Raw genomic sequence first — 12,674 nt, 5'->3', positions numbered from 1 at the left:
ATCAAGGGTCTCTCCTACCTCCACATTTTGGGCCTCCTCTTGCTCCTCTGGAAATAAAGCCGCGTGTAACCGATCCATTGCGTCCCTAAGACGATCCCTTCTCTCTTGTTCCATGTTAGTAGCATGATTGGGATCATGTTGCTCTTGGATTGATGGATGTGGGTGCTCTTCCATGGAGGGTGGTGATGGGATGGAAAGATCATTATGTGGTTGAAAAGGAAGTGCACTAGAGCTTGAGGGTTTATTTTCGGAGGTATTCGATGATCCAATCTGGGAGACGAGGGCTTGTATAGCTGATGCTAGGGTATTTTGGCCAGTTTCACTAACCTTTTCTTTACTGTTTTAGGGTGGTTTCATGCATTTTCTTAGTAAATAAGCAAGTTTTAGGTAGATATTCACTTACATCTTGATTCAAGCAAATATTATGAACTTTACATGATTTCATGAGAATTATGCATGAATTGAATGACAAATTAGATAATGCATGATCTCATGACTTGGAATCGAGCTTTGATGCACTTTAATTGCTTGATTTCAGGACAAAGGAAGCAAGGAAGAACCACGTTAGTAGCCACGTTAGTCTAATTAACGTGACCACTAACGTGGAATGGGAGCCAGCTTGCAACGTTAATAAGAAAAGTGAACTCCAATAACGCCTTCGAAAGCCATTATAGCCCACGTTAGTTGTCACGTTAATTACATTAACGTGGAAGCTAACGTGGAGGAGAAGGGAAGCTCCAACGTTAGTGGTAACAGTGAATACCACTAACGTTGGAAAAGGGGCACACTTGGCCACGTTAAGAGTCACGTTAATTACATTAACGTGAACTCTAACGTGGAAGGAACAAGGAATTACCAAAGTTAGTGACACTCACCTTTGTCACTAACGTTGGATTAAGCCACTAGTGCCCACGCTAGTTTCCACGTTAATTACATTAACGTGGAAGCTAACGTGGAGGAAGAATTGATGGACCAACATTAGTGACACTCACCTTTGTCACTAACGTTGGGAATGGCAATCACTACCACGTTAGAGGCCACGTTAATCTAATTAACGTGAACTCTAACGTGAGAAGGAGGGTCATTTGGAGCGTTAGTGACAAAGGTAAGTGTCACTAACGCTCTCGAAGAAAGGCAAGCCCACGTTAATGGTCACGTTAGTTATACTAACGTGAACTCTAACGTGGGGAAAAAGGGCAATAAGCAACGTTATTAGAAAAGGTGGATGCCAATAACGTTTGCGAAGGACCAAGAGGCAACGTTAGTGGTCACGTTAGTGCCACTAACGTTGAAGTTAATGTGGACCATTTTTTGGCTTGGAACGTTAGTGAAAAAGGTGATCATCACTAACGTTCTCGAACCCACATTTTCACTAAACGTTAACGCCACATAACGTCCTAACTAACTTCCATGCCTAACTCACACTTTTTCTGCAAGTAAAGCTGAGCCCACTGAAGACTGTAACTACTTCAACTAAAGATCCAAAGGCCCATATCCAAGACTTGAAGAGCCAACTAGAAGATCAGAAGAGTAGTATATATAGGAGTAATTTTGAACTAGATAGGGAGCTTTTGGCATTTTGGAGAACTACACTCTGTATTTTACTTTCTCTGCAACTTCTAGTTTTATTTTGGAAAATGTACTTTTCATTGATGCTTTCCATTTCCAGAGCCATGAACAACTAAACCCCATTCATTGGGTTAGGGAGCTCTGTTGTAATTTGATGGATCAATAATAGTTTTCATTATTCTTCTTCTTTTTTTCTCTTGATTTTACTAGAAAGCTTTCAATCTTCATCCTATTGGGTAGATGTCTTGGAAAAGAAGCTATTCATACTTGGATCTCTTCAGACCTTGGAAAAGGAATGAAGAGATCATGCTAGAAATACTTTCTCATGTTGGACCAAATTGGGGTTTGGATGGATATGGTGACATATAATCCTACCAACACTTTGATTTGGGAATACATGTGGTATAATTAGTGACCATACTTCACCTCTTCTCATGAGCAATTAGACCAAGGAATTGGCTATTGATCAAGATTTGAGAGATTGGGTTGCCAAGGAATTGGAATCTAATCACTTAAGATTGCCAAGGAGATCAATGAATGCATTGATTGAGGAAGAGATGAGAATGAACTTGATCCAGAGAATACAACATCTCCTGAGCCCAATGAACCCCTCACTTCTGATCTTACCCATTCTCTTTACTTTCTGCCATTTACCTTTATGTTCATTTCCCCAAATCCCCATTTAAGATTCTGGAATTTACTTTCCGTCATTTACATTCCGTCATTTACTTCCAGTAATTACATTTTTTGTTATTTACTTTCCCGCCATTTACTTTTCTGCAAGTCTCAACTCAATTCGTGCTTAGCTCAACTAGAACATTCCTCTGATTAAAGTTGCTTGACCAATCAATCCCTGTGGGATTCGACCTTACTCTATTGTGAGTTTTTACTTGACGACAATTCGGTATACTTGCCGAGGGAAAATTGTTGAGAGACAAGTTTCCATGAATCAAGTTTATGGCGCCGTTGCCGGGGATTGATTTTGTATCAACAATGATTAAATTGGTGGATAACTAGATTTGGTACTTTTCTTTTGTTTGATTTAATTTCTGTTTGAGTGATTTACTTTCAGTTTTAGTTATTTTCTTTCCTTTATCCCTTACCCGTTTGTGGTGTTCTCTTATTTGTTACAATTCAGTTCACTAACCCACTAACTGTTTGATATATTGCATCACTTACACTAACAGCATTTCTAACAAGAATACTTCCTGCATTTATTTTCTCTCTTGCTTTTGCTCTGTTGGTTGTATGACAGGTAGAAGAAGCGGGGCTTCAACTTCCTTTGATTCTGAACCTGAGAGGACCTTCCTTAGATTAAGGAGGGAAGCAAGAGGAAAGAGAGTCGTTGGTACTGAGGAAGAGTAGGAGTATTTTGAACCAAACATAGATGAGAATATGGAGAACCACCATGAAGAAGAGGCTCACAACCATGGCAGAGAAGGTCCAGTGCATCATGATGGATAAGAGAGAAGAGTTCTAGGCTCTTATATCAACCCAAACCCAGGAAACGGTGGAAGTAGCATCCAAAAGCCAACCATACATGCCAATAACTTTGAACTAAAGCCACAGCTCATCACCCTTGTTCATAACAACTGTTCATTCGGAGGAAGTGTCCAAGAAGACCCCAATCAACATCTAACCACCTTCCTGAGGATATGTGATACTGTGAAGTCTAATGGTGTTCATCCTGACACCTATAGATTGCTTTTGTTCCCCTTTTCACTCAAGGATAAAGCATCTAAATGGCTGGAGTCTTTCCCGAAGGAGAGTTTAACAACCTGGGAAGATATGGTGAACAAATTCTTAGCGAGATTCTATCCTCCTCAAAGAATCAACAGGTTGAGAGCTGAGGTACAAACCTTCAGGCAACAAGATGGTGAAACTCTCTATGAAGCATGGGAGAGGTTTAAGGACTTGACAAGAAGGTACCCACCAGACATGTTCAATGAATGGGTGCAGTTACACATTTTCTATGAAGGTCTTTCTTACAAATCAAAGAAGGCAATAGACCACTCATCCAGGGGATCTTTGAACAAGAAGAAGACCATTGAAGAAGCCATAGATGTCATTGAGACTGTAGCTGAGAATGATTACTTCTATGCTTCTGAAAGAGGCAACACTAGAGGAGTGATAGAGCTAAACAACGTGGATGCACTGCTGGCTCAAAACAAGATGATCACCAAGCAGCTGGCTGACCTTACCAAGAAGATGGAAAGGAACCAAGTAGCAGCAATCACCACCTCATCAGCAGCTCAAGAAGGAGTGAATGCAGAGGCAGAGAATGATCAGAAACAAGCCAACTATATTGGGAACTCACCTAGGCAGACCCATGATCTATACTCCAAAACTTATAATCCTGGTTGGAGGAACCACCCAAACTTTGGGTAGGGAAATCAACAAGATCAAGGCCAAGATCAGAGACCTAAAAACCCCAATAACAATGCAGCTCACCAACATTCCACACAGAGATCATATCAGCACCCACCTAACAACACCTCTCAACACCCATATCAAAACCAAAATGGCCCTTCTCATCCCTCCAATCTCAACTCACCATCATCCGAAGATAGACTCTCAAGGATTGAGACTCTACTTGAACGTATATGCAAAGAAGTTCAAGACAGTAAAATATTCCAAGATGAAGTGCGGTCCAATATGCAGAATCAAGATGCTGCCATCAAGAAACTTGAGACACAAATTGGCTACCTATTTAAGCAAATTCCCAGCTATACCCTATGCAGCAACACTGAACCAAACCCAAAGGAGGAATATCAGGCTATCACCCTCAGAAGTGGGAAGGAATTGAAGGAAACTTCCAAGAAACCACAAGAGAAGAACTCAAATGAAAGGGAAGAGGAACAAGATGAAGTTCAAGTTCCCACTCCCAATTCACATCAAAAAGGAGAAATGCCGAGGCCAGATGTTCTAAAAGCTCCATATCCCCAGCAATTGAAAAGGAAGGGGGATGACAACCAATTCTCAAGATTTTTGGAAATCTTCAAAAAACTACAGATTAACATACCCTTTGCTGAAGCAATAGAGCAAATGCCGCTCTATGCCAAGTTTTTGAAGGAATTAATGACCAAGAAGAGAAGCTGAAAGAGCAACGAGACTGTGATACTAACTGAAGAATGCAGTGCCACCATTCAGCATAAACTATCCCAGAAATTGAAGGATCCTGGGAGCTTCTAGATTCCTTGTATTATAGGAGAAATCACAGTGGAAAAGGCTTTATGTGATTTAGGAGCCAGCATCAATCTGATGTCCGTAGCTATGATGAGAAAAATGAGGATTGAAGAAGCCAAGCCAACAAAAATGGCCCTACAACTGGCAGACCGATCATTCAAGTTTCCTCACGGCATAGTAGAAGACTTGCTGGTGAAGGTAGGAGATTTTATCTTCCCAACAGACTTTGTAGTGTTGGATATGAAGGAGGGAGCCAAGGCCTCTATCATCCTGGGAAGACCATTCTTGGCCACTGCTGGAGCTATCATTGATGTCCAAAAAGGTGAACTTACTCTGAGATTACACAATGAGAAGATGACATTCAATGTGTTCAAGGCCATGAGTTACCCACAAGAACCATTGGGAGAATGTATGAGGTTAGATTCACTGGAAGATGCAGTACAAGAGATTTTTGAAGAAGAAGAACTTAAGGAGTTAACAGAGGAGGAATCAGCATCAAGCGAAGAGGCTGCAACAACGGAGATTCATGTTCAGGGCACACTAGAAGAGGAGAATGAAAGAAAAGGAGCACCCAAACTTGAACTCAAAGCACTGCCGCCCACTCTCAAATATGCATATTTAGGGGAGAATGAAAGTTACCCAGTGATCATAAACTCAGTCCTCAGCCAAGAACAAGAGGAGGAACTACTCTAAGTATTACAAAAGCATAAGGATGCCATTAGATGGACCCTCGCTGACTTGAAGGGAATCAGTTCGGCCATATGCATGCATAAGATACTGCTGGAAGATGATGCCAAACCATCCATCCAACCCCAAAGGAGGCTAAATCTAGTCCTGAAAGAAGTGGTAAAGGAAGTCATGAAGCTGTAGCAAGGAGGGGTGATCTACCCAATTTCAGATAGCCCATGGGTCAGCCTCGTCCAAGTGGTCCCCAAGAAAGGAGGAATCACTGTAGTACCAAATGAGAGGAACGAACTCATCCCTACAAGAACGGTCACAGGATGGAGGATGTGCATTGACTACAGAAAACTCAATGAAGCTACAAGAAAAGATCAATTCCCACTCCCCTTCATGGATCAGATGTTGGAAAGACTTGCAGGACACGCATATTACTGTTTTCTAGACGGCTACTCAGGATATAATCAAATAGTGGTTAATCTGAGAGACCAGGAAAAAACGTCATTTACTTGCCCATATGGAGTGTTTGCATACAGGCGCATGCCATTTGGGCTATGTAATGCTCCTGCAACGTTTCAACACTGCATGCTTTCTATCTTCTCAGATATGATAGAAAAATTCATTAAAGTCTTTATGGATGACTTTTCAGTATTCGGGAATTCCTTTCCTAATTGCCTAAATCACCTTGCCTGGTGTTAGAAAGATGCCAAGAAACCAATTTCGTCCTAAATTGGGAAAAATGTCACTTTATGGTGACAGGAGGAATAGTCCTCGGCCATAACATTTCTAACCGAGGCATTGAGGTAGACAGAGCTAAGGTGGAACTCATTGAAAAATTACCTCTACCAAGTGATGTCAAGGCAATTAGGAGCTTTTTAGGGCATGCTGGCTTTTACAGAGGGTTTATTAAAGATTTTTCGAAGATAGCCAAGCCCTTAAGCAATCTCCTTGTATCTGGTACACCATTTGTCTTTAATGAAAAGTGCATGCTAGCATTCGAAAACTTGAAAAGGAGGCTGTCCTCTGCTCCTATCATTTCCCCACCTGATTGGAACTTACCATTTGAACTGATGTGCGATGCATCTGATTTTGCAGTTGGGGCAGTGTTAGGACAGAGGAAAGATAATTTGGTTCATGTGATATACTATGCCAGCAAAGTCCTCAATGACACTCAAAGAAATTATACCACTACTGAAAAGGAATTGCTGGCAATAGTTTTTGCATTTGACAAGTTTAGATCATACCTCATTGGTGCCAAAGTGATCGTTTTCACAGATCACGCCGCACTTAAATATTTATTTGCCAAGTAGGAATCAAAACCAAGACTGATAAGATGGATCTTGTTATTGCAGGAATTCAATATTGAGATCAGAGACAAGAAAGGAGTGGAGAATAAGGTAGCCGATCACCTGTCCAGAATCCCTCATGACAAAGGTGGAACACATGATGCCAGTGTGAATGAGTGCTTCCCAGATGAGCAGTTAATGACGGTTCACAAAGCACCCTGGTTTGCAGACATTGTCAATTGCAAGGCAACTGGGGCTTTACCTCCAGAGATCAACAAACTTCAAAATAGAAAGCTCATCAATGATGCAAAATATTTTGTCTGAGATGAGCCATATCTCTTCAAGAAGTGTTCAGATGGAATCCTGAGAAGATGTGTCTCAAAAGAAGAGGGACGAGAGGTCCTGTGGAACTGCCACAGCTTGTGCTATGGAGGCCATTTTGGAGGGAAAAGAACTGCAGCAACGGTGTTACAAAGTAGATTCTTTTGGCCCACCCTTTTCAAGGATTCCAAAGAACTAGTAAAGAACTGCAATGAATGCTAAAGAGCTGGAAACCTACCCAAAAGAAATCAAGAAGGACTGGTCGAAGAAGCTAGATGATGCTCTTTGGGCATACAAAACGGCATTCAAAACACCAATCGGGATGTCCCCATACCAACTGGTGTATGGAAAGGCCTATCATTTACCATTGGAGCTGGAACACAAAGCTTTCTGGGCTCTCAAGCTACTAAATTTTGATAGCATTGCTGCTGGTGAAAAGAGGGTCTTGCAGCTGCAGGACATGGTGGAGTTTAGATCTCAAGCCTATGAAAATGCCAAGATCTATAAAGAAAAGGCGAAGAGAAGACATGACCTTAATCTGACACCTAGGAGCTTCGAAAAAGGATAGCAAGTGCTCCTCTACAACTCCAAATTGAGACTTTTCCCTGGAAAACTCAAATCAAGGTGATCAGGACCCTTTCTTGTCACAAAAGTCTCGCCATATGGACATATAAAAATCATGGAGGAAAGTTCAAAGAGGGTTTTCACTGTGAACGGACAAAGGCTCAAACACTACATGGGCAACATGGGGGAAAACCCCAAAATAAAGTATCATCTCAACTAATGGAGAAATCGTCGAGCTAGCGACGCTAAAAGACCGCTTCATTGGGAGGCAACCCAACCTAAGGTAGTTTCCTTTTCATGATCACTTCAATAAAAGTTATAAGTAGTTTTCCCTGAATTGTGAGGAGCTAAGTTTGGTGTTGCACACCAAAACAATCCAAGAGTGAATGTGTAATTCTAAGTTTGGTGTTCCACCAAATATTTCAGTTAGAATCACATTACACCTCTTCAATGGCAAGTTGCTAGCCCCAACCAATCAGGGAAACCACTTAACAGTAGTGTAGTTTCTAGTTCATAGTCATTTTATTAATAAAAGCACATGAGGTCCTCTGCATGCATTCAATCTGTTGCATTAGGCAAGGAATTAAGTTTGGTGTTCACACACCAGATTAAGTTCAGAAATTCACAAGCATACATGCATGCTAACTATTTCTCAAGTGATTTGAGAACAAGCAACTTCCAACAACTTTGCAGGAATTTAATCAATCTTCTAAAAAAAAATAGTACACCATCCTCCAAGGAGGGGAAGAAGGATGCAAAAGCTATGGATGATGACAACAAAAGGATAGCAAAAAGGCACCTCCAAAAGGTTGTATTGTTACTTGATTCTATATGCTTGGAAATGCTCAAATTGGAAGTCTGAATGTGCCCCTGATTAATAGTTACTCCTTAGTTTAGATCACTAGAATTTAATGTTTGTTTCCTGTGCTTTTGTCACATGTGTGCTGGTCCAAGTTACCTGTTTTCATCTTCATCCTACTTACTTGTATGCTTGCCCTTTGAATTTAATGAAAGAGAATGTTATGAAAGAAATTAGAGTAGAGTTCATATGGTGGAATAAGTCCTCAAGGTTGGTGGTGGGATAATAGATTAGCTAAGTTGGATCACCTATAAGGTATGAGGGCACTTATGTGTATTAAAGTACATGCTTGAAGCACATTCTATGAGATTAACCAAACAACAAAAATCCTAATAAGAAAAAGAGAAAGAACAATAAGAGTTTGAGAAAGAAAGAAAAAGAATAAATAAGGCTAGGCACCAAGGGTTTGAATCTTGAGGGATGTGTCTGTGGTGATCTTGTACCAAGGATCTACTTGGATGAATAAGTTCTTAGGAGTGCTTCATCACTTGGTAACTTGGGTTAACTAACCCAAGATATTTCAACTGAAAATCCACTATCAAGAGCAACCTTACTACAGAACATTTAGTAACCCAAAGAGGTGCTGGACACCAAGACCTCAAGGAAAGAAAATAACAAATCATGTGCCTGTGGTGTGCATGTATGGGGGAGAGAGACTTGAGGGAGTAAGTCCTTAGGGGTGTTTCAACACCTAGCACCTTGAACCAACTGGTTTGGGAGTGTTGGCTGAAAGCTTATTTTAAAGAGTCGCCCCCTTACAGAGCACTTAGCCTAAGGATGCAATAAACCCTAAGAAAAAAAAGGGGGGAGGATCAAAGAATAAAGATCTCATAGGATGCAATCAAGCAAGTATTCAAAGGCATGATAAGGACCTAGAAACCAGTAAAGGAATGAACCTAAGTTGCTATGCATGAAACCCCATAAACCAGGAGCTTTACTTCTATAATAAGAACTTATTTCTCTTGATTCTTTCATTCATCATTCTCATATTTCAGTACTTGCTTAGGGACAAGCAAGCTTTAAGTTTGGTGTTGTGCTGCTAGGGCATTTTGGCCAGTTTCACTGACCTTTTCTTTACTGTTTTAGGGTGGTTTCAAGCAAATAAGCATGTTTTGGGTAGATATTCACTTACATCTTGATTCAAGCAAACATTGTGAACTTTACATGATTTCATGAGAATTATAGATGAATTGAATGGCAAATTAGATAGTGCATGATCTCATGACTTGGGATAGAGCTTTGATGCACTTTAATTGCTTGATTTCAGGACAAAGGAAGCAAGGAAGAACCACGTTAGTAGCCACGTTAGTCTAATTAACGTGACCACTAACATGGAATGGGAGCTAATTGCAATGTTAATGAGAAAAGTGAACGCCAATAACACCTTCGAAAGCCATTATAGCCCACGTTAGTTGCCACGTTAATTACATTAACATGGAAGCTAACGTGGAGGAGAAGGGAAGCTCCAAGGTTAGTGGTAAAAGTGAATACCACTAACGTTGGAAAAGGGGCACACTTGGCCACGTTAAGAGTCACGTTAATTACATTAACGTGAACTCTAACGTGGAAGGAACAAGGAATTGCAAACGTTAGTGACACTCATTTTTGTCACTAACGTTGGATTAAGCCACTAGTGCCCACGTTAGTTTCCACGTGGAAGCTAACGTGGAGGAAGAATTGATGGACCAACGTTAGTGACACTCACCTTTGTCACTAACATTGGGAACGGAAATCACTACCATGTTAGAGGCCACGTTAATCTAATTAAAGTGAACTCTAACGTGAGAAGGAGGGGCGTTTGGAGCGTTAATGACAAAGGTAAGTATCACTAACACTCTCGAAGAAAAGCAAGCCCACGTTAATGGTCACGTTAGTTATACTAACGTGAACTCTAAGGTGGGGAAAAGGGGCAATAAGCAACGTTATTGGAAAAAGTGAATGCCAATAACATTTGCGAAGGACCAAGAGGCAACGTTAAGGGTCACGTTAGTGCCACTAACGTTGAAGTTAACGTGGACCATTTTTTGGCTTGGAACGTTAGTGAAAAAGGTGATTGTCACTAACGTTCTCGGACCCACATTTTCACTATACGTTAACGCCACTAACGCCCTAACTAACGTCCATGCCTAACTCACACTTTTTCTGCAAGCAAAGCTGAGCCCACTGAAGACTGTAACTGCTTCAACTAAAGATCCAAAGGCCCATATCCAAGACTTGAAGAGCCAACTAGAAGATCAGAAGAGTAGTATATATAGGAGTAATTTTGAACTAGATAGGGAGCTTTTGGCATTTTGGAGAACTACACTCTGTATTTTACTTTCTTTGCAACTTCTAGTTTTATTTTAGAAAATGTACTTTTCAATGATGCTTTCCATTTCCAGAGCCATGAACAACTAAACCCCTTTCTTTGGGTTAGGGAGCTCTGTTGTAATTTGATGGATCAATAATAGTTTTCATTATTCTTCTTCTTTCTTTTCTCTTGATTTTACTAGAAAGCTTTCAATCTTCATCCTATTGGGTAGTTGTCTTGGAAAAAAAGCTATTCATACTTGGATCTCTTCGGACCTTGGAAAAGGAATGAAGAGATCATGCTAGAAATGCTTTCTCATGTTGGACCAAATTGGGGTTTGGATGGATATGGTGACATATAATCCTACCAACACTTTGATTTGGGAATACATGTGGTATAATCAGTGACCATACTTCATCTCTTCTCATGAGCAATTAGACCAAGGAATTGGCTATTGATCAAGATTTGAGAGATTGGGTTGCCAAGGAATTGGAATCCAATCACTTAAGATTGCCTCGGAGATCAATGAATGCATTGATTGAGGAAGAGATGAGAATGAACTTGATCCTGAGAATACAACATCTCCTGAGCCCAATGATTCCCTCACTTCTGATCTTACCCATTCTCTTTACTTTCTGCCATTTACCTTTATGTTCATTTCCCCAAATCCCCATTTAAGATTCTGTAATTTACTTTCCGTCATTTACATTCTGTCATTTACTTCCAGTAATTACATTTTCTCTTATTTACTTTCCCGCCATTTACTTTTCTGCAAATCTCAACTCAGTTCCTGCTTAGCTCAACTAGAACATTCCTCTGATTAAAGTTGTTTGACCAATCAATCCCTGTGGGATTCGATCTCACTCTATTATGAGTTTTTACTTGACGACAATTCGGTATACTTGCCGAGGGAAAATTATTGAGAGACAAGTTTCCATACATCAATAGCAGAGGCCAGACCGGTAAGTGTGCTTTCCATTGTCTGTTGTCTTTAGTGAATAACACTAAGAGTGTTGTTATCCAATGGAGGTTGTGATGGATAGGAGGGTTCATTTGTTGGGAGAAAGGGCTCATGATAGGAAGGTGATTTATCTTGATAAGGATATGGAGATGGTGTATATTGAAGTGGTGGTTCTTGGAAGTATGGCTCGTAAGGCTTTTAGTGTGGTGGGAAAGAATTAGGGTCATATGGAGATGAATGGTGGAAAGGGGCTTGTGAGTATGGTGGTTCAAAGCTATGTTGAGGAGGGGGGTCATAGGCATATGGTGGAGCTTGTTGGTAACTACAAGGGGGTCCACCATATCCATTGTCTTGGTATGCACCTTGGAATGGCTCTTGTTCATAGTAAGTTGCAGGAGGTTGTTGCCAAGAGGGTTGATCAAATCTTGTGGCTCCTCCCATCTCTGATTGTTCCATCCTCGATGCATGTTCTCATTATAATCTCCTCTTCCTGCAACATAATTAGATCCAAACTCATAGCCAAAGGGGTGAGAGTTCATAGTAGCTAAAGAAAATAAAAACAAAAACTAGTAAAAATAAGCAACTAAGTCCTGAAACTAACAAAAACTAACAAATAAACAAAAAGCAAATATTTACAATAACCAATAATGAGGCACACGTTTGTAATTCCCCAGCAACGGCGCCATTTTTACGAACAGATTTCTGCTAGTAAAGAATTTTACAAATAAATTCTCATTGCTACTATAGTTTCTAAACCAACAGAGAATCCTTTCATACAAAAATTTTGGTTGTCACTAAAACAAATCCAATAAAAGTAAACCGAAGTATTTAAACCTCGGGTCATCTCTCAAGGAATTGCAGGGAGGTGTAATTATTATTGGTTATGAGATTGTATCTTTTTGGGGTTTTTGAAAGGTTGAATAGGAAAATTAAATGGCAAGAAAGTAAATTAAGAACTAG

General features: G+C 40.4%; 1 non-coding gene across 1 annotated transcript; it reads right to left on the bottom strand.

The window, feature by feature from the left end:
* Positions 1–3,405: 3,405 nt before the first annotated feature.
* Positions 3,406–3,509, bottom strand: LOC148577263 (small nucleolar RNA R71). The gene has a single exon (XR_015904330.1). It is a non-coding gene; the product is annotated as a small nucleolar RNA R71 (small nucleolar RNA).
* Between the last annotated feature and the right edge of the window lie 9,165 nt (positions 3,510–12,674).

This window comes from Arachis ipaensis, chromosome B1 (genome assembly GCF_059453495.1).
Source record: "Arachis ipaensis isolate K30076 ecotype BB chromosome B1, ASM5945349v1, whole genome shotgun sequence".
In the NCBI taxonomy this organism is placed as follows: Eukaryota; Viridiplantae; Streptophyta; class Magnoliopsida; order Fabales; family Fabaceae; genus Arachis; species Arachis ipaensis.
The sequence above is the reverse complement of the archived record's forward strand: the minus strand, read 5'-3'. Positions and strand labels throughout refer to the sequence as shown.